Raw genomic sequence first — 22090 nt, 5'->3', positions numbered from 1 at the left:
CGATTGTCAGAAGGTGTAGCTCAGGAGCATGGAATCAGAATGAGGATAGTGGATTGGATAACTCATATGTTTCAAGGCATCAGCCTCTGATGGTCTGATTGATCTGTCTCAACAATAAGGAGAATTGGACACATTCACATCATTTTATCTTCCTAGGACACTTTGTTCTCCAGTCAGTGCTGGAGGCGTGCTGATAATTTATGCCTTCCGTTCTCTTATACCCCTTGCTGATTGATTCATTTTCTGATTCTTTCTTGAGATATGTGATTTTTATCATATAGTAACAGCCAGATTATTTTCCTTCCTGCTTCTGGCATAGGGAACAATTTTCCTTTCCTGAGGTGTTTTTCATATAGAAGAGATTTCATGTGATATGTGCCAGATTTAAGGTTTAACTCTTAGCTTTTAGCAATGCATTGTTCTCACCTCTGCCTTCAGACAGTGCTGTCCTCATTTTACAAAACAGAAAATAGGCTCAGGAATGTTAATAATGTGGTTCGTGTAAGGAAGCCTGATGTTTACTTGCCTTCGATATATTTTGTTTATTTTTTGGATTAAAGTATAATGTTGTTCTTGCTACTGTATTATACTATATTACATCTGGCCTCTTAAAATTTAAGTACTTTTTAAAAAATTCAAGATGCATTATATTAATACTCTACTAATTTTTTTTTGACTCGACCTACAAAATATAGTAGAATCTGCCTCTTAGCTATACTTCTGACTTCATTTTCTTTCTCTCTCCTACTCACTCATCTTCAGCTACACCCACATGTTCTGGGCAGAGGAAAAAGAACATGTAAAATCACTGAGGAAGACAGTGTGGCGATTCCCCAGGGATCTAGAACCAAAAATACCATTTGACCCAGCAATCCCATTACTGGGTATATACCCAAAGGATTATAAATCATTCTGCCATAAAGACACATGCACATATATGTTTATTGCAGCACTATTCACAATAGCAAAGACTTGGAACCAACCCAAATGCCCATCAATGATAGACTGGATAAAGAAAATGTGGCATGTATACACCATGGAATACTATACAGACATAAAAAGGATGAGTTCATGTCCTTTGCAGGGACATGGATGAAGCTGGAAACCATCATTCTTGGCAAACTAACACAGGAACAGAAAACCAAACACTGCGCGTTCTGAGTCATAAGTGGGAGTTGAACAATGAGAATACATGGACACAGGGAGGGGAACATCACACATTGGAGCGTGTTGAGGGCTGGGGGGTTAGGGGAGGGATAGCATTAGGAGAAATACCTAATGTAGACGATGGGTTGAAGGGTGCAGCAAACCACCGTGGCACGTGTATACGTATGTAACAAACCTGCATGTTCTGCACAGGTATCCCAGAACTTAAAGTATAATAATAAAATATATTATTTTTCTTCTGCCCAGTATGTTCTTCCCTCAGATGTACTCTTTGTTCCATCCCTTCAGTTCATTCATAACTCCACCCAAATTCAATTCAATCTGACTATCATCCTCTTTCTCACTACCAGATTTTTCTTCATAGCACTTAACACTGTTATTATAACTTATTGAAATATTGTATGTTTATTTTGTGTTTATTGTCTCATTCTCCTACTGGAATATAACCTTCAAAGGAGCTCTCTTTGTTTTATTCACTGCTGTATCCTCAGTCTTTTAAACAATCCCATCACATTGGAGGATTGTGGAATAAAAAAGTACATGTAGGGCACTTAATCAATTCTTGTTCTTACTAAGTGGGTGACGTGATATGCACTTTGTTGTCCAACATCCATGTACTATGGTTCTTTCATTGAGCAACTTTGAATGGGTATCCTGAGCACAGAGTAAATGTTCACTAAATATATACTGAATAAACAAGTAGATAAATCAATAATGAACTGCTATGGAATTTAAGAGGAGGAAAATGTCTCTTTCCACTGGATCAGAACTTAGGAAAAGATTCATTAAAAAAGGTAGCCTTTAAATGAGTTCTTTAAAGATAAATTTGATTTAATTCTGTGGTATGGGGATAAAAGGAACTCAATACACATTTGCCAGGTGCTCCATAGCACTCTCCGCTTTGCCAGGTTAGCATCTTAGAAACATCCTAGAATGTAAACTCTATGAGGGCAGACTGTTTCTATGTAGCTCATCTGTACATGCATGCACACATACACACACATGTATATGTTTATTATATATTTATATATAAAAACAGATATAAATAAAAAGTAAAATGCTACAAAATTTATAAAAGGTGAGCTTTTAATAAATATGACACTAACGATTCTAAGTGAGGAGGTGAGGTGGAAGTTAGGCCTGTTTTGCAACTATGCCTAAGAATTAGTATTAGGGTTGCCAATAAGATTCAAATATAATTTGGCAAATCTAGAAGTTCATTTTTGTCCAGAGGGAAAAGTTGGAATGATTAGTATGTATACAGTTCAGAATAAGCTTCAAATTGGTATAAAAGTTTATTACGAAATGTTGACTTATGATCATTTTTTAAATTAGAGTTTCAGAAAAACCCTCAAAATTTGAATTTTTAAAAGATAATATGATGAGACTTTGTCTTGTGAAGATTTTAGTAGTTAAGTTCTGGAACATTACATGACCTGAAGATAACTGGTGATAATTGGCATTCTCCTTCGGGAATATCTCATAGGAATGTGTTTCTTTGCAATAAGCACTGATGTTTCTTATTTCTCCATTAGTCATAGGTACAAGACAGTATTTATGTTTTTCTCTATTTAAGGGGACTTCTAAAACTTACTCTACATGAGAATTCTCTCTAGGCTACAGTTTTAAAAATCATCGTTTTGTTTTATCTCTAACTTTGACTTTTGCTTTATTCTTTGGGTTCATCACCTCTACTTAAATGTCCCATAAACACATCAAAATTAATCAGCCCAGGCTAAGTTCATCACCAACCCCACCATGCTCTACCCCACCCACTTTATCACCATTCAGTTGATGGCACTACCACCAGCTAGAAATGTGGATGAGGATACACTACAGTGGTTAAAGGGCCTGAGTTTGAAGTACCACTCTGTCACTTTCTACCTGTGAGAACCTGGAAAAAACTTAGCTTTTGCATATTTAAAGGGGGGATTAGAAAAGTACCTATATGCTATGGAATGAATGTTTATATCTCTCCCCAAATTCATAGGGGAAACCTAATTCCCAATGTGATGGTATCTAGTGATAGGACTTTTGACAGGTAATCGGCTGATAAAAAGAGACATAAGATAACTTGTTACTTCTCTATCTCTCCATCATATGAGGCTATAACCAGAAAAGGGTCCTCACCAGGAATTGAATTTGCTGGCACGTTAATTTTGGACTTCACAGCCTCCCAAACTGTGAGAAATGCATTTCTGTTGTTTAAGCCACTCAATCAATGGTAGTTTTGTTATAGTAGCTCAGACCAATTAACATACTACCAGATTAGATTTTTGCTGAATATAACAATGTTTGTAGGATTATAGTTCTAAGTGTGCAACAAATATTACTTTAGTGCTTAACATTCATTGATTCATGCAGTGAACAACTTTTTGTTGAGTGCCTACCCTGCGCTAGGCTGAAGGATGTAAGACAAACAAGACAGATGTATTTTTGTCACTCATGAAATTTGCATTCTAATGAAAGAGATACAAAACGAGCATCTGTATTGCTATTGGGTCTTAATAAGTACTGTGAAGAAATGCAAATTAGAGTTCGAGAATAACTAGGGTGAGTGCAAATTTTATTTTTATTTATTTATTTTTTGAGATAGAGTCTTGCTTTGTTGCCCAGGCTGAAGTGTAGTGGTCTCAGCTCACTGCAACTTCTGCCTCCTGGGTTCAAGTGATTCTCCTGCCTCAGCCTCCCTAGTAGCTGGGATTATGGGCACCCGCCACCATGCCTGGATATATATATATATATTTTTTGGTATTTTTAATAGAGACGGGATCTCACCATGTTGACCAGGCTGGTCTCAAACTCCTGACCTCAAGTGATTTGCCCACCTTGGCCTCCCAAAGTGCTAGGACTACAGGCATGAGCCACCGTGCCCAGCCATGGTGAGTGCAATTTTAAGTACATAAGGGAAGACCTTTGTGAGAAAGTGGTTTTTGATTACAGACCTGAACGAAGTGAGAAGATGAAGCCCTGGCAACACTGGAGGAACATTTCAGATAGAAAGGACTAGCAATGACAAGGCTCTGTGACCAGAGTGAGAATCAGTGTGGTTAGAGTATACAGTAAGCAAAGCAGAGAGGAATTTTAGATGTAGACCTAGATCTGCCCAATCATTGAGGGCAGGGTAAGCCATAAAAAGGCATTTATATTTTGTTCTGAGTGTAATGAGAAGAGCTCAGAGAGTTTGGAGTTGGAAAGGAACTTAATCTGGTTTCCATTTTTTAAAGAACACCGGTTACTGTGTAAAGAAATGGCTGTAAGGAGGCAAGTGTGGAAACTGGGAAACAAAACAGAAGACTGCTGCCTGAGTCCAGGTAAGTCATGACAAAGGACTAGGATGGTGATGGTAGAAGGGCCAAGTGGTCCAATTTGGAATGGATTTGGATTGCAAACAAGACTGGCTGCAGCCAAATTAAATGTGGAATAGGAGGAAAGAAAGGAACCAAAGACGATTCCTAGGTTTTAAGCCTGAATAATTGGGAGAATGATGTTGCCATTTACCAAGACTGGAAATATTAAGGATGGACCAGGCTACAGACAAGTTCAGGGGGATTCTTTGGGACATGTTGAGTATAAGATGTCTGATACATTTCCAAGTGGAGATGTCAGCTGGGCAGTTGGATTTAGAAGTCGAACACAGCAGAGAGATCAGGGCTTGAAATAAAAATTTGGAAGATATCATAATTTAGAACAGTAATTTTCAACTGGGAGACAGTTTTGCCTTTCAGAGATATTAGTCTGGAGACATTTTTGACTGAAACAACTAGAGTTGCTACTTGCATCTGTAGCAAGCATACAGATGCCAGAGGTGTTGCTAAGTATCCTACAATGCACAGGAGAGCCTCGTGCAACAAAGAATCATTAGACCCAAAATGTCAGTAGTTCTGGGGTTAAGAAACTCTGATTTAAGAACCTACTGAAATCTATGTGACTATATGAGATGGTTTAGGAGGGAGTTTAAACAGAGAATAGAAGAAGGATGAGGTACTAACATTTTGAGACAAGACACTGTGAGGAGGGTGCAGTTAAGGAACAGCAAGAAAGAGTGGTCATTGAAGGAGAAGGAAAACTGAGAGTATGGTTTGAGAAGCCAAGTAAAGAAAAATATTTCAAAGAGGAAATGATAACTGTCAAATGTTGTTGAAAAGTTACATGAAGATTAGGAACAGACCATTTGATTTGGTGAGATTTTGGAGACAAATGTGTGCAGTGGAGAAATAGACACAAGAGCCTGACAGGAGCAGGTTAAATAGAGAATATGAAGTATGGAGACGGAGAAAGCAAACACAGACAGAGAAAGTGAAGACATAGGATAAAGATAGAGAGCACGTAGGTTTTAGAAAACATGTTTGTATCGTAAGAATGATCCCATATGGAAGAAGACACTAATAGTCTCTAAGATATAGATACTCATTTGACATTTGTTGCATGCATAAATTATCTTTGGCTCCCTCCCCTTTCCATTCAGTCATAGTTGTAGATATTGTGATGTTTCCATCTAAATTCCTTTCAGTGCACCCATTACTTAGCCTGCTATGGGTAATCCAAACTGACCCTGGTTTCAGGTTTCAGGAGAACTAATCCCAACCTTTCCCATAAATGGCATATTCCCTCTCAGGGAAGCCCATAGCAAATAACTGACTGATGAGTGATAAACAGGGCTGGACCTTCTTGTCTTAGGGAGGATGAGCTATGTCCTAAAAGCCATCCTACATGGATTAGGTGTTTACTTTACCTGAGATGACATCATGCTTCCATTTTTAGGACATCTCATTGTTCCCAAAGCTGCCTTTGTTTCAATCAATGTATCCAAATTTCAGTCATTAGAACAGAAGAAAAAATGCCAAAAAAGGCATGCCTCACACCTTTAATAAATATTTCTCAGACATTTCACACACTATTTCTGCTTCCATCCCATTGACCAGGCTGACACCTAACTGCAGAGAAGCTGAAACATATAACCTTTAACTGGCAAGTGAGTACCCAGCTAATAACTGGAAGAAGAGGGCAATGCATATTGGCAACACAAGAAGTCTTGGTTATAGAAAGTATCTTCTTCATTGCTGTTTTCTTAGATATAGCATAGGGCTGGCCCATATTAGGTATCAAGAAATATGGATTAAACTTTGCAGAAATAGTAAACTAATAAATTTGTGTAGTGTCTTACAGATTTCAATATTATATCACTTATTTGCTCATTTGACTCTCAAAATAGACTTATAAAGTAGGTATCACTGTGTCTCTAGATTCCTGTAAAGTAAATTGGCCAAGACACTCAGCTAGTATGTGGCTAAGAAGAACCTATACTCAGGTCTTATGTCTCTAAATATGATTTTTATTTCAAATCACTACAGCAACCATGGGGAAAAAAAAGAAGTGTCCAGTTGTTCTGGGAGATTTTTTCCCCCCTTACCTGGGCAATGAGCTATCAAAGACCAAGTTTGCAACCCTTTACCCTGGGGAAAACTGACTCCAGTGGTTTTCTTTAGTACAGCTGCAGGGACAGACAAACCAGTTTTAAAAACTTGTTTATCAATTTACCCAGCAGGGCATGAAATGCAGTGAATGCTTGACAACTTTTTAGGGAATAATTTTCTTTTAGATCCTGTGCTTTGAAAATAACACATGGAGATATTTGGTTTTACAAAGAAATTATGGCTAGCACGAAATGTTTATTAATCATGCCTAATAAATTACAATTTTCCAAACCTAGTTGGAAGTCAGAAACAAGGTATTGTTAATTATTTGCACAGCTTAGTCAATACTATTATGCTAGACAGAAGTTGTAGCATTGGAGGGATTGTACATCAACATTTCTATTTATTTTTTCTCCAACTGAATAGTACCTACAGAAATATTATGAAACACACAGGATTTCATTGGACCTTTGAAGGCTGTAGTTCTCTAGGTTCCAATCTGAGGTAGGTTGGCTTTGGCAGGCTAATGATGTGTGGTCCATTTGAGCTATGGATGTGATGCCGAAAACAAGGGGTGGTCAATAAATTAGAGAAATTTGGGATGAACTTTGAAAGCCAGCGAAGGGGATACCAAAAAGGGCCAGCAGTAAATTAGGTAGTGACTTCAGAACCTGAAAAGCAAGCAACCAAAGAAAAACAAGCTAAAGGTTCTTCATGGTCTCTCCAACTATTTTGGATGGCAATCCCTTGGAATATTCAGTTTTGCTTTTGAGTGTTTCCTCTTAGTTTTTATATTTAGAAATTATTTCAGGGAGATGAAACGTACCATGAAACTATATTGGGCTAGACCCATTTCTAGTTTTCATTCATTCATTCAAGAAACTTTGTGCATATACAAGATGCTATAGATATAGGTTGGGGGAAATTTAAAAAATCAGGGCTTATGTTTAATGAACTTGCTGTCTATTGATTCTAAATAGTAACTCTCTGTGATAGTTCATTTCACATGTCAACTTGGCTAGGCCACAGTACCCAGATATTTGATCAAACATTCTAGATGTTTCTTTGAATGTACTCTTTACATGTGATGAACATTTAAATTGATAGGCTTTGAGTAAAGCAGATTAATGTCCATAATGTAGATGGACCTCTTCAAACCGGTTGAATGCTTAAGAGAAAAAGATGAATCTGTCCCCAAAAAGAGGGAATTCTTGCAACAGACTGCCATTGTACTAAAACTACAACTCTTCTCTGGTTCTCCGGCTTCCCAGCCCACCTTGTAGATTTTGGACTTGCCAAGCCTCCGCAATTATGGGTGCCCAATTCCTTAAAATAAATCTCTTTCTATATATGTGTGCATACATACTATTGGTTCTGTTTCTCTTGACTAATACACTTTATATGGGAGAAGTGGAAAACATCACCAACAAAGTAATAGCTTGTTTTAATTAGTCATTTTTATTGCAACTTTTTTTTATTTTAGATAGTAACACTTTACAAATTTACTGTGATTAACAGTTTTCAAAGGGGTTTCACGTGAGTGTTCCCACTTGTTTATAAAAATTTTGACAGAAAATTAGGATAGAGTTCAATTATCCTCATTTTATAGATTTGAAAAACATTTCAGAGTTTATTACTTACTCAAAATCAGCTGGGAAGTGATAGCACTGGCATTAGTACTCAGATATCCTGCCTCATAGTAGTAATCTTTCCATGACATGTTCCTGCACCTTTGGGTATATAAGAATATTCAGTCATGGTAGTATACACACGCACACACACACACACACAGACACACACACACACACACACACATTATATCAGAATAATACATACTGAAAAGAAAAATCCCATGGACCTTATTGTAAGACAAAAACATTAAAAAGAAAATCTACAAGTTACCTAGGGGAACATCAGTTCAAGCTCAGAGAGAGGGCTACTTCTAATGTTCGGTGGGATAACTCTGGGTATTTCTTGTATGGTTTAGGCAGGAACAGAGCTTTTTTTTCCTGTGTTCCAGCCTTATGATGTCTCTTGGACACAGGAAGAATCAAACATAATAATGTTTCAAGGTCTTGGAAAGCAGGAATGCAATTTTTTCTTTGAAATATGCAGAATATTAAGATCTTTTAATTATTCACACAGCTTAGCCTGGTTTTGATCCCTAACATTAGAAATCAGCACTTTAGGTACACTCCTTTTAAGGTGGCCAAATCCGAAAAAGTCATAGGTTTATCTTGGCTTGGTGTAATTCTGCCATAGGACAATAAAACAAGGTGGTCATAAATAATTTAAAACACCATTCATTGTCCTATCACAAGCTAATTTCTGCTAAAGTAGCTTCCAGTTTCTGTTGCCTTCTCTACGGGTACTTTTCTCTGCCCTTCCCTCTCAACCCTATCGTGGGCTTTGACTATAGGTGAAACATTAGTTACAGGGATTTGACATGAGCTACTTTGTGGAAGCCTGCCCCTTAACTCGCTCAGCAGCAGCAGTGATTAATATATGGAAACAATAAAAAGTGTTTAAAATATTAGACTCACAGCTGGAAATTAACACACACACACACACACACACACACACTGTATTGATTAAAGAATTGAGGGATTATAAATAAAGTAGCTCGTATATGACACTGACATTGATGGAGGAAGTAACTTAATCCACACTGTGGTGGTGGTCTGGGTATCAGTGATGGGACCTGATTCATCTTTGCTTCCCTGGGAAGGTAAAGGGCACAGAGAAGGTGCTCAGTAAGACATTTCTCCATATATGAATGAACACTGAATGTTAATGAGATGCTGTAGCTGGAACATACTCTTCCTTTCACTCCATAGGGTAAACTGGGCAATGGGCAGGTTCAAAGTTAGCTTCAGTCAGTCAGATTGATTCCTGCTGAGGACCTGCTTGAAGTCCATGGACAATGGAAGCACCTGAAATGTCTTCCTCTAGAATGCCCTTCATAACTGGGACACATTCCCCATCACAGACCATTCAAATTCCATACTTGTTTGTTAGCAACCTTCTATGCCATCTCTAAACTGAACTCTTTTTCTAGCCCAGAGAAAGTGGGCCATTTCCCTCCCTTTGTGCTGCTCATCAGCTTTCCCTTGGGCTGTTGCAGCTCTGTTGTAAGCGCACCTCTAAATGGAGTTGGTTTGAACACAACCTGTCACAGCAGTTGTGGCAGAGTTATTAGGTGACAAGTGCATTCTTGTGGTTTCTGAAGGAAAACATTTGTGGCGGTGGGGAGCACAGCACCCTGGGAGCCAGGAGACCTGGATTCTCCTCCCAGGAGCCATGTGAAGTTTGCATGATGACTTTTTTTCTCTCTGACCTAATTTCCGTTTCTGTAATTGAGAAGGTTAGCTCATGTGCTCTTCAGATTTACCTCCAACTAAATGTCCTCTTGGTTTTCTAAAATGTTTTCCAAATGAGTATTAACTGCTATATGAGGAAAGGAGGTCTTAGAATCGAGATTGGAGAAGAAGATTGGAGAATAACCAAACCTTCACAGACACAGTCTGCACTACATACCTTACACATTGTATCGTATGTATTCTGGTATTTTGCAAACTTATCTGTAAAACTGGCAGAATAGTAGTTCCTTCCTCACAAAGTTGTGGTGAAGATTATAATATATGTTGCATTTGAAACAGCAAAAAGCAAGACTAAGGGTAACACTAAATAAATATTGCTTATTTAGGGGATTGAGTGAAAACTGAGAGAGAGACAGAAAGAAAAGGAAAGAGAGGGAAAATTAAACATTCACAATCAACTGATATTTTAACTTTCACTGGTGGAAATGAAATGCAATAAAAGAGAATTGATTCCAAGCCTTATACTGCAAGTATCACTGACCTGTTCATTCAAAGTATGAATGAACAAAAAGTAGTTTTCTATTACAAAGTTTTCTATTACAAAGCTTTTTATTTGTATCAAGAAACATGCTCTTTGCTTGGGGATATCAGGGGAGGCTTACATATGTAAGCATTTTAAAAAAACTTACCCAAATCATAAATCCATATAATGATTCTAGTGGAAGAATAAACATGTGTGTAAATGTGTGTGTGTGTCAGTGTGTTTGTCAGTTATTACTATTTAGCATTTTTCAAATGATGTACAACAAACACGCAGAAAATGTCTCTTTTGGCATCATTACCCGTTTCTCTACAGTCTCTTCCAAACTCCTCCCACAAAACTTAGCAATTTTGGGAGGTAGTTTTGTGTGTATTTCTCCAGGGTTTCTTTATCAAAACTTAATTCTTCTCTTTTGTTTTCATAGAGACAGGGTCTCACTCTGTCACTCAGGCTGCAGTGCAGTTATGTGATCATATCTTACTGCAGCCTCAAACTCCTGGGCCCAAGTGATCCTCCTGGCTCAACCTCCTGAGTAGCTCAGACTACTGCACCGAGCTATACCTTGCTTTTGGACCTAACTCTTGATCCTGTAAATCTTTCCACACAGTAGGGCAGATTCTATTTTTCAAAAATGGCGGCAACAGTAGCTCCCAATATCACCTGCTTTTCTTCCAGTGTGATTTTGACACTGTTTCCATCAAGAGATGGGCCCATGTTGCCACTCCTTGAATCTGGATGGAGTTCAAACCATGGAGAAAATGATGCAGTGGGAAGAGACTAGAATATAGAAGGTGATGCAGCTTCCTTCTAGCTATGTCTTTAGGATACTGTTCTTGGAACCCAGCCATCATGTAGGGAAACCTAAGCAATCACTGAGAAGCCGTGTGAATATGCTGTGGCTTCACCCAGCGGAGGTTCCACAAGCCAGCATCAAGCACCACACATGTAAGTGAGTAAACCTTCCCATGAATTTAGCCTCCAGCTAAAGAGGACAGCCAGCCTTCAAGCCTTCCCAGTTAAGGCCCCATATGTCCTGGAACAGAGATAAGCTGTCCTCATGAAGCCTTTTTAAAATTCTTGGCCCAGACAGAATTAATGAAACCAATAAAGTGGTTATTTTATGTCGGTAAGTTTAAAATGGTTTGTTATGCAGTGTTAGTCAATTAGAACAGAGTTTCTACATTGTTTTTTATTTTTGCAGCTTGATAGTAGTCTATGTTAGAGCTAAATCATATTTTCTTTAACTACATTCCCATAGATACCCACTTGAGTGGTTAAATTTTTTGGCTTTTGAAAAATATCTTCTAATAAATAACCTTGTTCATGTGTCATTTTAAATAGATTCAGATTTATTTATGAATATATTTCCTAAAGTGAGATTTCTGGGGCAATAGTAAATGAATTTGTATGCTCGATTGTTATTTCCCAATTTTCTTTCATAGTCGTTGTATGTATTTACACTTATACCTGTGGTATCTAAGAGTGCTTGTCTCAATACAGTCTGACTAAAGTATATTGTGGCACTTTCAGTTTTTTTGCTATCATAATAAGTAAACTATGGTATCCCTTAGTTATAATTTACATTTCTTTTATTGTGTGTGAATTTGAGCAAGGTTTTGTATGAATGTACTTTTAGGTGAACTATCTCTTTGTATCTTATTTTCATGTCTAGGTGCTCTTATTCAATATCAAGTAAATTAGTCCTATATCTAAAAAGTGATTTGCAGGTATTTTTCCTATTTGTCAGTTCCTTTCAGCTGTCCTTACCGTGTTTTGTACAAAGTGGAATTATTTTTTATTTTTGCTTAAAGTTATCAATATTTTTATGGCTTTTGGATTTTGAGCCTTAATTAAAAAAATACTTTCCCTCTCCCATGTAATAAATTATTTCTCTATCAGTATACATCATTATATGTGTTATAAAATATATATATACAAGTAAATATATCTAAAATTTTATATATGTTAGTAATATAGAACTTCTTTATCAGTACCTATTACTCATATAGACATGTTTTCTAGTTAAATATATATATGTATCAGTTTAATATATGAATACCAGTAATATAGAAATCCCCCTTATTATATATTTCAAAAATAAATAAATATAAAAACATATATCAGTTTAATATCAATATAAATACTGGCCTTATACTATGTATAAAGAGAATATACAAATAAGTAAATTAGTTATATATATATAATTCACAAAATATCTGTTGAATACTATGCATTAAATACGAATTAGTTTTTTACAACATTGACAATGGGTGTTGAATTTGGCCAAATATGTTTTCAGCCTATTTTCAGATGATCACATAATATATTTTGTCCAATGAACTCTTAATAATATGATGAATTTTAGATTTAAACCATCCTTTTGTTTTTTGCAATCTGGTCAGGTTTTGGTTTAATTGTTGTAGTTGCTTTATAAAAGAGCTTGAATACTTCCTTCTTATTCCATTGGAATCATCTCCTCCTTCATGGTTTGCTTAAAGGGGCTCATAGTTTGAAACCTCACTTTGAGGCTCTGAGAGATTAAGGTGTACTGGTAGTTAAAGACCCTGAGAAACAGTTGGCATCAAATGCCAGAAACATAAATTAGGGAATGAAGACTTCTGATTTGGTATTCCAATTATGGAATTGTTAGCAGTTTGATGTCACTTAATATTTTCATTTATCTTTTTCTTCATTTAATGTTGGAATAATTTAATGATAGTTGCAAATATGGGATTCACAAAGATCTTAGACATATCCTTCATGAATGTGGAATATGTAGATGATGAAAATGTATATTCACAGTAAACATACAAAAGACTGTATCTGTTTTCCACCTCCAGAGCCTTCATTCCCAAACACTCCCTTAATCCCCAGTCACATTAAAAGTGCTTACGTTTTGCTTGTGGATTTTTATAGACCACATGGACTTTTTTCCTACCAGTCCTTGCTTTTTTAGACCAGAATAAGCTATATCAGTTATTTACTTAACCTGCAAATGCTGAGTATGCGTGTGGATTTCTTCATTGTTTTAATTGAATCTTTTTTCTACTTTTTCAGAGAGGGACTTTGTGTAGTAAAACTTTTGAAACCTCCTGTGTCTGTTAATGTCTTTATTTAGCTCTCACAATTAAATAATAATATTGGTGGATGTACAATTATAGGATCAAAGTTCTTTACTTTCAATCACTTACACATATGACTTCACTGTGTTGTCTCTAGAGTTCAGCTATTTTTGAGCCTGTTACAAATTTGACATCTTATTCTTTCTAAGTACTGCTTTCTCCAGAAACATTTAGAAATTTGTTTTTCTTTAGTATTTTTCCAGTATTTTTCTTTTAAAAAATTTTGAATTCTATCACTGATTTTTAAAAAAGCATTTCTCTTCTTTTTCTGTTTTATCATTCCCAGTATTTATTAAGTATAGCTTAACTTTACTTTTGAAATTTTTAATCTTTTTTTATTTTTAGTGACTTTTGACAGAATTCCTTTATCTGATCTTCCAGGAAATAACTTTGCTATTCTAGTACATATATTTTGTTATATAGCTTATCTGTTAAGTTCTTTATATTTTTGAACATGGATTTCTACTTTGTCCTGCTTCATGTTACTAATACCTTCCCTTATCTCTTTTACAGTATTTTTAATGATTATTTTTAAAACTTAAGTTATCTGGTCCAATATTTGGGCCTTATCTAGCATAGGGTGTCTGTTTTGCATTCTCTCTTTCTCCTTTAAATTGTTATTATACCCCTCAAATGTCTGGTTATTTTTGCTTTTGAGCAATAAATAGACAAAATTGAGTCATTCTGTTTTCATGCTCTGAATTATTATAGTATCATCTCCCTGTCCATTGCATGAGAACATACCGAAGACCAGTGTCAACTCTTCCTGACACAATGTCATTATATTTGTAGCCAAACCCCAATATGCATTACAAGCCTTATTCTCCTTACCTTGAAACCATGAGGGAAAATATTGGTATTTCAAATCTTTCAGTGTAATCTATTCCCTAGATTAATATTCCTATTTTCACAGATTGCAGCAAAATAGAAAAGTTTTTTACTCTAGAAACAGAATGCCAACCCTCTATGCCTAAGGTCATGACTTTAAACTTCCTTTTCTGAGTTGTCTGTTATTGTAGGCTTAGTTGATCTTAAGTTCTTATGGCTCCACCCAAGCCACAAAAGGTCAAGTAGGTGCAAAAGCTGAGGTTGCATTTTGAAAATTGCAGAATGCGTGTTTCTCTAGGTCTGGGGCCAGCTACTTAATCTTCTGGGCCCAGTGTAAAACGAAGAAAAAAAAGCAAAGAAAAAAAGCCCGAAAAAGGGTAATGATGGTTACTAAAGTAAAAAGTTTTTCTCTGTCTTCGGTGGTCTCACTCACCCTTAACTTGTCACAGTGTTTTTTAATTTACAATTTAATGATATTCTAAGTAGGGAAAAGTTGAATTTTGTCTTTTTTTTCCCCCCTTGGCCCTCTGCCTAAGGAAAGGCCACATGCTCTCATCACCACATACTCTGCAAGCTGTTGTTCCCACACCTGACCAGAAAAGTTACATTTTAAATAATTAACAAGAATTTTACCATTCATCTTTATACTATGCAATGCCAATTATAATGCAAATATAAAGGCATTTAAGTTGTTTGTGGTATCACCAAAATTACATAGTTCATACATAAATATTTCGTTCTCACCAAAACAGAAGAAATACCACACAAAAAAGAACTCAACCCTTTTTATTTTACTTGATGGATAAACATTCTACCAACACTTTCTATCCTTGGTTTACAAATTAGTAAGAAAGGACCAAAAGGTAAAGAAACAAAACATAGGTAAGTAACAGGAGTGAGAAAGACTAGGATAGGTTTCCTTTGTCGTTGTGCCTCTTAGAATCCCATTGTCTTCTTTCTGGTTTGAAGGAAGTTCTGGTTCTAACAGAAGCATAGTCTCTGAGACATGAGTGCCCTTGCCTACTTAGTCCATGCTTGCTTACCTTATACTTGCTGTCTTAGTCTGTCTGGGATGCTACAACAAAATACCATAGACTGGATAGTTTATAAACAACAAAAATTCATTTCTCAGTTCTGAAGGCTGGAAGTCCATGGAGCCTGTGGGTATAGTATCTGGTGAGGGTCCGTTTCCTGGCTCATAGAAAACACCTTGCTGTGTCCTCACATGGCAGAGGACAAACAAGGTCCCTTGGGTCTCTCGTATAAGGGTACTAATCTTATTTATGAGGGCTCCACCCTCATGACCAAATCACCTTTTAATAGTCCCAACTCTTAATGCTATTATGTTGGGGACTAGGTTTCCACATATGAATTTTGGAGGGACACAAACATTCAGAACCTAGCATTTGTTTGAAGTTTGGTTCAATTCTCATGTATTGTGAGTTCACCAAAATTCTGTGCTCACGGGGCATCCCCAGTGCTATAAGCAAATTCAGTGGCAAGGAACAGGCAGATATGCATTATCTCCTCTGCTTGTGACCATGCTCCATTGTTCTATTTGACTTCACTTACAAAACGTAAGTTCATGATAAAATTATTAACAATTTCAATATGGTTACTGATATGGTTTGGCTGTATGCCCACCCAGATCTCATCGTGAATTGTACACCCATAATTCCCACATGTTGTGGGAGGGACCCGGTGGGAGATAATTTGAATCATGGGAGGCAGTTTCCCCCATACTGTTCTCATGGCAGTGAATAAGTCTCATGAGATCTGATAGTTTTATCAGGGGTTTCTGCTTTTGCATCTTCCTCATTTTGTCTTCCTGCTGCCATGTAAGAAGTGCCTTTTGCCTCCTGCCATGATTCCAAGCCTCCCTAGCCATGTTCATAGATAGCACTGTAAGTCCAGTTAAACTTCTTTTCCTTCTCAGTCTTGGGTATGTCTTTATCAGCGGCATGAAACAGATTAATACAGTAAATTGGTACCAGTAGAGTGGGGCATTGCTGAAAAGATACACGAAAATGTGGAAGTGACTTTGGAACTGGATAACAGGCAGAGGTTGGAACAGTTTGGAGGGCTCAGAAGAAGACAGGAAAATGTGGGAAAGTTTGGAATTTCCTAGGGACTTGTTGAATGGCTTTGACCAAAAGCCTGATAGTGATATGGACAATAAGGTCCAGGCTGAGGTGATCTCAGATGGAGATGAGGAACTTGTTGGGAACTGGAGTAAAGGTGACTCTTGTTATGTTTTAGCAAAGAGACTGGAGGCATTTTGCCCCTGCCATAGAGATTTTTGGAACTTTGAACTTGAGACAGATGATTTAGGGTATCTGGCAGAAGAAATTTCTAAGCAGCAAAGCATTCAAGAGGTGACTTGGGTGCTGTTAAAGGCATTCAGTTTTATAAGGGAAGCAGAGCATAAAAGTTTAGAAAACTTGCAGCCTGACAATGTGATAGAAAAGAAAAAAACATTTTCTGAGGAGAAATTCAAGCCTGCTGCAGAAATTTGCATAAGTAGAGAGGAGCCGAAAGTTAATCCCTAAGACAATGGGGAAAATATCTCTAGGGCATGTCAGAGGTCTTCGTGGCAGCCCCTTCTGTCACAGGCCCAGAGGCCTAGGAGAAAATGGTTTCATGGGCTGGGCCCAGGATCCCTGTGTGCTGTGTGCTGTGTGTAGCCTATGGACTTGGGGCCCTGGGTCCTAGCCACTCCAGCCATGACTGAAAGGGGCCAATATAGAGCTTGGGCCATGGCTTCAGAGGGTGGAAGCCTCAAGCCTTGGCAGCTTTCATGTGATGTTGAGCCTGCGAGTACACAGAATTCAAGAACTGGGGTTTGGGAACCTCTGCATAGATTTCAGAAGATATATGGAAATGCCTGAATGCCCAGGCAGAAGTTTTCTGCAGGGGCAAGGTGCTCATGGAGAACCTCTGCTACAGCAGTGGGGAAGGGACATGTGGGGTTGGAGCCTACACACAGAGTCCCTACCAGAGCACTGCCTAGTGGACCTATGAGAAGAGAGCCACTGTCCTCCAGACCGCAGAATGGTAGATCCACCAACAGCTTACACCGTTTGCCTGGAAAAGCTGCAGACATGCGATGCCAACCTGTGAAAGCAGCTGGAAGGGAGGCTGTACACTGCAAAGCCACAGGGGTGGAGCTGTCCAAGACCATAGGAACCCATCTCTTGCATTAGCCTGACCTGGATATGAGACCTGGATTCAAAGGAGGTCATTTTGGAGCCTTAAAATTTGACTGCCCCACTGGATTTTTGACTTGCACAGGCCCTGTAACCCCTTTGTTTTAGCCAGTTTCTTCCATTTGGAATGGCTATATTTACCCAATACCTTTACCCCCATTGTATCTGGGAAGAAACTAGTTTGCTTTTGATTTTGCAGGCTCATAGGCAGAAGGGACTTGCCTTGTCTCAGATGAGACTTTGGACTGTGGACTTTTGAGTTAATGCTGAAATGAGTTAAGACTTTGGGGGACTGTTGGGAAGGTAAGATTGGTTTTGAAATGTGAGGACATGAGATTTGGAGGGGCCAAGGTCAGAATGATATGGTTTGGCTGTGTCCCCACCCAAATCTCATCTTGAATTATACTCCCATAATTCCCATGGTTTGTGGGAGGGACCTGGTGGGAGATAATTTGAATCATGGAGGCAGTTTCCCCCATACTGTTCTCATGGTAGTGAATAAGTCTCATGAGATCGGATGGTTTTATCAGGGGTTTCTGCTTTTGCATCTTCCTTATTTTCTTTTGCCGCCACCATATAAGAAGTGCCTTTCACCTCCTGCCATGATTCTGAGGCCTCCCCAGCCATGTGGAACTATAAGTCCAATTAAACCTCTTTTTCTTCCCAGTCTTGGGTATGTATCTATCAGCAGCATGAAAATGGACTAATACAGTTATAGCACAGCATTAAACCAAGCCCAGAGCCCTTTTGGAGGTAGGGTTCTATGAGACTGCACAGGTTGCCCATTCATGAAGCCAACCCTGCCTGGAACAACCTCAAGGATTCTCACTTTCAGCATTACCCAATGATAAGGGCATTTGACCTTGATGAGAAAGGAGAAACAATTAGGTGACAGAGGATTCAGGGATGAAGAGGTTAGAGCCACCAATGAACAATTCCATCTGCTTCTCCACTGAGGTGAATGACGGGCCTGTATTTGAGTTACCTTGTGAGAGGAAAGACATTGTAAGGTACTAGTAGTAAGTGCCCTGCAATTGCACTCAATGGTCCTGTGCTCTGATCTCAGCTTGGCCCCTACTAGGCATGATACAACTTCTCTAAGTGCCAGTGTTCCCATCTACACAATGGGGATAATATTGGATACCTCACAGGGCTTCTGTGAGAAGTAAATAATGAATGATATACGCACATTGTAGGTGCCACTACATGTCATTTTTTATTCCCACTCAGGAGAGTTATTAATTCTATGCTACCAAAAATTAATAGGTAGAAAGCCCTATTCTGAAGAAAATCTGGAAGGAGGATTGAAAACGTCGGCAACTTGGCTCCAGCCAGGGCTTCGGTTCCAAGGATAGTAGCAGGTTGACTATTAAAGATGATAATGTCTCTTGATAGACATTAAGCTTTATAATATCAGCAAACGATTAAAATTATATTTTTAGTAATCACTAATTATTTGATGATATAACTGCCTATATAGGAAAAATGAACAGTTATGCACCTAAATTATACCTTTGGACTAATTCCCTTTACTTCTGTTTTAATCTATGACTGAAGTTGCCTAGGGTATATTTAAGTGTGTATGTGTGTGTGTGTATATAAATGTATGTATATATGCACACACACACATACATACATATATATTTATAGTTTCACCTTCTGTAAATGAATTTTATTCAGTTTCCTTACTATTTGCATGTAAATATGTCACTTCTCATTTCCTGGCAGAGTAAGGGGACCAGCAAATGTTGGCCAGTCTGCTGCTTGAATTCACAATCACCCACCACGAAACTGGCATAGGCTTTATTTGTGCTGAGTTTTCTTTTTATTCTGTAAATCTGTGGTTATTGCAATCACTGATGCACGACTATAGGGTCTGTAAGAACATATTATTGGCTGGGAAATGATTCCATGGTTCATTTTACCCTTGACAGCCTACAGAAGTAAGCATAACTCTCCAAAGGACAGCAGGGAGAAGGCAAAAGAGGAAGAAGCAGACAGAGACCCAAAGGGCACTTGGCCTTTCAAGGGACTGGGCAGGCTAGCAGGCTGTGGGCTCATCTATAAATGAGGTCCACACACTTCAGAGAACTTGGCCCTGGACTGGGGATATGTTAACATCTACAGAAAGTTCTTTCTGATCCTATCTTTTCTTCTCCCACATATTCACCCCCTAAAACACCTATTTCAAGCCATGCTGTATGTCTCCATTGACAAAAATATTTCTTAAACCTTAGACATTTTCCACTCACTTCTAGGTCCAGGGAACTGTAACTCTATATTTAAGAGTGGAGTAATACATAAAGCAACCGAACTTTTTTCTCTTCTTTAACTCCAAACTCCCTCAGGGGCCTAGTTTTTTCCTGATATTTAATGAAAATGTGGGAAGTTTCCATAGTTTACCCAGCCTTCTGGATATGGTAGGTTTAAAAAAAAAAAAAAATCCTTGGTTTACAGGTGGTCACAAGAACAGTAATTAAAATAAGTCCTCCAGTATAAAAAAATTCCTTACTTAATTCTAAGTTCACAAATCTCCCTTTTTTCAGTTGAGACCTGCCGTGGTGGGATGATTTTTCCTTTTTCCCATCCCCGTTGTCTTTCACTTCTTATCTATTCCTTCTCAATAGGGAGCCTCTGATTTCCACAGGGAGCTGGAGACTCATGTGGTAGAAAACATTTTTGTTGACTATACTCTTTTGAACTGGCATGTTACGCTTTCTGGATTCCTCATAGATGTTGCTGTCTCATGAGATGCTTTCCTAAGTTTATGGAATACTCTACTTCTCCAGAAAGGACCCACTTTTTAGGAAGGGGTGGGATATTTCCTTCGACTGGCCACCTAAGTTTCTGGGCTTCGCATGTGGTATCTGGTTGTGCATTCCCTAAAAACTGTCTTCTTGAGTGGAAACCCAAATTATCCCAGGCTTGATCCTGGTAAGTGGTTCAGATTTAGTATCTTGGCACATATTATTTTGCTATTGGCCTTTGGAGTTTAATTCCGTTTCAACATCCTGTTGTGTTACGATGAGGACAACAAAGGTGGAGACAGCATAGCAGTTGAAAGCAAAGGCTTTAAGCTTGGGTAATATGGCAAGACCCATGTCTACAAAAAAAAAAAAAAAAATCAACCGGGTGTGGTGGTGTATACCTATAGTCCTAGCTACTCCAGAGGATTCCTTGAGGTTAGGAGTTCAAGGCTGCAGTGAGCTGTGATTGCGCCACTGCACTCCAGCCTAGGCAACATAGCAAGACCCTCTATCAAAAAAAAAAAAAAAGAAAAAAAAAGCAAACGCTTTATGGTTCATGTCCTGCGTCTTTAACTGAATAGCTGTGTGACTTTGTGCAACTTAACCTCTCTGAGCCTCAATTTCTTTATCTGTAAGTTGGAATGCTAATACCTAATTCAGAGACTTGTTATTGATGAAATGATTATAAGATCTAGCTCACAGGCACTCAACCAACATAGGATATTACACCTGACATACCATTTCTCAGCAATCATGTGGTCCTGGATTTACCCTGTGCCATGGGAAGAAGCAAGTGGTCCAATACTAGACTTGCCATTACATGCTCTACAAAAGTTATGAAATTGTTTTTCAAAAATACTCCAGCCAGCCACTTAAGAGATCTTTACTTGATGGGTAATGTGTTCAATTTTTAAACTGTCTGCACATATAATTTCTCATGTCATTTTCATGACACCCATGTAGAGCAGGCAAAAGAAGGCAGGGCATTTGGCCCTCCATATCCATGGGTTCTGCATCCCTGTATTCAACCAACCCTGGTTAAAAATTGCATCTGCTACTGAGCATGTACAGACTTTTTTCATCATTATTCCCTGAGCAATATAGTTTAACAACTATTTACCTGGCATTGTACTAGGTACCATATGTAATCTAGAGATAATTTAAAGTATATGGGAAGGTGTGCATAGATTATATGCAAACACTACACTATTTTATATAAGGAACGTGAGCATTCATGGATTTAAAGTCAGAGAGATTCTGAAACCAATTCTCCAGGGATACTAGGGGAAGACTGTATATTTGCCTCTTTACAGATCAGGTATTTGGCATGTTGTAGGGCAAAGGCTGTAATGACAGTACTAGACCCAGAACCCAGGTCATCTGGCTTCCCAGTGCTTTTCATGCTGCACTGGCTGTCTCACATTCTGTCACAACATTATTTGCCAAGTGAGCTTTGAGTTTAGCATTAAGGTGGAAGAGATGTTATTCCCTGTGGCAATAGTTCAGTTGGAGGCTTTAGAGGAGAGAAAAGTTTCTTGCACGCATGGGTTTTCATCTGTGCAGGTGGCTTTCTGGGGCTAGTGGACAGGAATGAATGTATTTGGTGAGTTACAGGCCTGTGCTGACCTATTAGGGCACTGGTCTCTCCTTTCCTTCTGACAGCATCAGTTTCTCTAAAAATCACCCCATTGACATGCCAATAAAGAGTGGAACATGTTGACATCCAGCTGTTGCTTTCATTA

This window comes from Symphalangus syndactylus, chromosome 14 (genome assembly GCF_028878055.3).
Source record: "Symphalangus syndactylus isolate Jambi chromosome 14, NHGRI_mSymSyn1-v2.1_pri, whole genome shotgun sequence".
Lineage (NCBI taxonomy): Eukaryota > Metazoa > Chordata > Mammalia > Primates > Hylobatidae > Symphalangus > Symphalangus syndactylus.
The sequence above is the reverse complement of the archived record's forward strand: the minus strand, read 5'-3'. Positions refer to the sequence as shown.